This window comes from Megascapheus bottae, chromosome 4 (genome assembly GCF_031878675.1).
Source record: "Megascapheus bottae isolate mThoBot1 chromosome 4, mThoBot2.hap1, whole genome shotgun sequence".
NCBI lineage: Eukaryota > Metazoa > Chordata > Mammalia > Rodentia > Geomyidae > Megascapheus > Megascapheus bottae.
In genome coordinates, this window is record NC_143512.1 from 11,065,374 (window position 1) to 11,069,320 (window position 3,947).

At 45.2% G+C, this 3,947-nt stretch overlaps 1 pseudogene; it reads left to right on the forward strand.

Moving 5' to 3' along the window:
• Positions 1 to 227: 227 nt before the first annotated feature.
• LOC150063957 (28S rRNA/ribosome and sororin micro-cofactor pseudogene) lies at positions 228 to 3,728 on the forward strand (annotated as a pseudogene).
• Positions 3,729 to 3,947: the final 219 nt, after the last annotated feature.

A 3,947-nucleotide genomic window follows, 5' to 3' on the forward strand; every position in this document is an offset into this window, starting at 1 on the left:
GCATACTACAGGGTCTCTGTTCTGAACTTTCCATTCCAGATGTTAGCCAAGTCCAAAACCAGATGTGAACAGGGCTGCCAATGGTTCCAACTGCAGTGCTGAGAAGTACCACATGACACTTTTCTAGAAGACAGAGCACAAGCCTTAAAAGAAGATCAACTCACTTTTCTTATCGGCCTGGATTTACCCAGACAGAGATCGCCTGTGGGTGCTGCAGTGATGACACAATGGAGTCCGGTAAGGAAAAGCCCGGGTCCCTGGACTAAGAATTCTGGCAAGGGGTCTGCAAGTGATCCTCAGCCACCCGGGAAGCCAGCTCAAGTTCTGAAGGTCATTCTTGCATGTGACCTACTGGTTTGTGACATGCGACTTTTGCTACTTCTTCTCCCAGTCTTGCTACTTGATAACTTGGCCCAAAACCAAACCTCTCTTATCTTCAGTTGCTTGATCTCTACAATAAAACAACTATGACTTTCTTGACAGGGCACTTGTCAGAATTAAGAGGGCAAGGCACTGGGTGTTCACGTTTGTGTAATGCTAACTGTGCAGAGGCTGAGATCTAAGGATTGTGGTTCAAAGCCAGCATAGACAGAGGGGTCTGAGAAACTCATTTCCAATTAAACAGTACAATCCTGGAAGTAGAAGTGATAGAGTGAAAATGATCAGAGCACCAGCCTTGAGTGAAAAAGTTGATGCCTCATTGCGTACATGCATGCGCGTGCGCACACGCACATGCACATACACACGCACACACACGCACACACGCACACGCGCACGCACACACACACACACGCACACACACACACTCTCTGAGGGTATGGGATGCATGTGGCCCATGGCAAATGCCCCATCAGAATGTTGCCCCTGTGACATAGTCCACTCCAGCCTGGAGGTACTTGGTTTAATGTCATTTCCATAAATCACAGAATTGCCAGCCAGGCAATTAAGTGCTATTTGCAAGCCTCTTCCCTTGATTCAGTCATTGCCAGGGAAACCAAGGCACAGCTCAGCAACTACCCGGCATAACCCCAGTACTTCAAAGTTAGGAATGTTCATTTGGGAGAGCACTGAGACGACCACAGGAAGCAGGCTGCAGAAGGGAACAACTGGCTGAATGAGTCCCACAGGAATTCCTCGGAAATATCTTCCATTCATAAAGACTTGGTGAATTTTCCATTGCAAATATTTAATAGTGAATTGGGCTCTCTCTTCCGCCTCTGCAGTGGAGTGCTCAAAATAATTTTAATATTAGCCTAAGCCAAGTAAAATTAGGAAAATAAATCTGCAACATTTCCTTCCCTTTCTCCTCTCTCTCTGTCTCTCTCCCTTTTCCTCTCCCTCTTTCCCCTCTTTTTCTTTCTCCCTCTCCCCTCTCTCCTCTTCTATCTCCATTTCTCAATATATCCCAAAATTCAACATAGCCAAAATTCAACCATGTGAACTCTTAGCAGCTCAGCAGTAGATCTGCGACAGATGGCCAGGCTCATCTGCTGCCCAACTAGTTAGACATGCACGACTCTAGGCTAGTAAGATGTGCTTCGGGTCTCATTCCTCTGTTCTATGAGCTAGGAAAAGCACCAGGCACAGGGAGGTTGCACAGCAGTCATTAGCTGCTGCTGAGGGTTTGTCTGCTACCTGTCCTGTGCCTGCCCATGATTAACTCCACCCAGGAAAGTTCTGAGTGAGCACGCTCAGGGAGCACCAACAAGCACAGAATAAAAACATCACTGGCCAGGATGTAATAGACCAACTTGTGATCTTCCCTAGAGAGTCAAGATGAAAGGAAAGATCTGTGTGAAATTGAGAGAAACCACCAGAAACCCAGTCAAACCACACCAAGACCAACAGAACTGCCTTCCTTTGTTCTCAATTACTAATCCCTAAGTCAGTGTTGGCAGCAAATTAAAATTGTAGACCTCTATAGTATATTCAAGACCATTTTAGATGTTTTCTTTTCCTTACTTTTTCTTCTTCCTCTATCTCATCTTCCTTAGTCTTTCTCCTCTTTCATATATTTTTCTTCACTTCATTCTTTGTTTTCAAGCAAACTCAGAAATTCAGCCAGACTGAAGAGGAATGAGACTGGAAGTCTCTCTACTTCCTTAGTCTCTTCTCTTCCCTTACCATTACCCCTGACACGAGTTCTAAAGCATTACAGAACACATAGATCTCTCTAGCTTGTGCCAGAACCACTACTAGACTAAAAACATCATGATAGCAATTATAGTTCATGAACATGCACTCCGCACCAGACACTGCGCAATAAATCTTCTTGGCATGGAGAAAGGGAGAGAGATAGGGACAGAGACTGATCCAGTCTGGTGAGCCAGTAGGTTTGAATGATTTAAACACATCCCCAAGCAGAGACCTACCTTAGGAAGGTGGTCTAAACAATGTGTCAGTTGACACAAGAAGCAGCAGAGATGGTCATATGGAAACAATCAGCATAATTCATGTAAAAGATACTAACTTTGTACATAAAATCTGGTATCTGGCTTTTCTTTAAAAAATTGTATTATCAAGCTGGGCACAGTAGCTCATGCCTGTAATCCTAACTACTCAGAAGGCTGAGATCTGAGGAATGTGGTTCAAAAGCCAGCCTGGACACTAAAGACTGTGAGACTCTTATCTCCAATTAACCACTAGAAAACCAGAAATGGCACTGTGGCTCAAGGGGTAGGGTAGTAGCCTTGAGCTGAAGAGCTCAGGGACAGCACCAAGGCCCAGAGTTCAAGCCCCATGACAAAAAAAAAAAATGTATCATCATTAGGCATGGAAGCACAACCTTAGCCATTAATAAGGCTGAGACAGGAGAGTGTCTTACGATCAGAAGTTTGAGGTCTGAGATCTAGAAGTCTGGCTCTAGTGCTACAGCACCTACCAAACAAGCATGAGGCCTTCAGTTCAATTTCCAGGACCACCAAAAAAATTAAAAATCAAAAATTTATAACTTTGAAGCCAGGCTGGGCAATAAAGCAAGAGCTGATCTCAACCAGGTAATTCTGTCTGTAATCATAGCAGCTTAGGAGGTAGAAGCAGGAATATCTTAAGCTCAAGGCCAGCTGAAGGAAAGACAGGGATCCTATGACCAAAACAAAATGTAGCCAGGTACCAGTGACTCACACCTGTAATCATAACTACTCAGAAGGCTGAGATCAGAGAACATAGTTCAAAGCCAGGCTAGGCAGAAAAGCCCTTGAGACTATCTCCAAAATGCTGTAAGTGGGCCAGGAGTATGGCCTAGTGGTAGTGTGCTTGCCTAGCATGCATGAAGCACTAGGTTAGATTTCCTGGAACCACATACACAAAAAAAGCTGGAAGTGGTGCTGTGGCTCGAGTGGTAGAGCACCAGCCATGAGCATTAAAAACTCAAGGAAAAAAAAACAGGAGGAAAGATAAACCAGCCCCGAATAGAGTTGAAGCTGTTCAAGCGCCCGCGCGTTTTGAACCGAGAGCGGAGACTGAAGCGCAAGGTGGTTGAGGCCATGATAGACGAAGAGCATCACCTCAAGTAGAGGGCATCCAGTGCTTGTGCCAACATTACTCTGTCTGGGAAGAAACGCAGAGAACGACAGCAGATTCGGCTTGCACAAAAATAAAGGCCGCTATGGAAGTGGAAGCCCCTTGAAAGCCAGCCAGGAGTAGTGAAATACAGCCCAAAAAAAGACAAAAGAAGAAGAAAGCCCCCCCAAGATGTAGAGATGGAGGACCTTGAAGAGGAGAGCTAAATTCTTCTACAAGGAGAGTCTCAGCTGGAGCCAGGATTTGGTGGTTGCTTCGAAGGACTTTAGAGAAAGCAAATCCCTTGTCCTCAGATTCCTTTTTCACAGTGGTCTGCTGACCTTCCCTGGAGGAATGATAGGAAGGAAGAGGACACAGAAGCAAGGTTGAGGGGTGTCCTCTCTAGCAATCAAATCCATTTGTAATGAAGCCCTAGTATCTGCCTG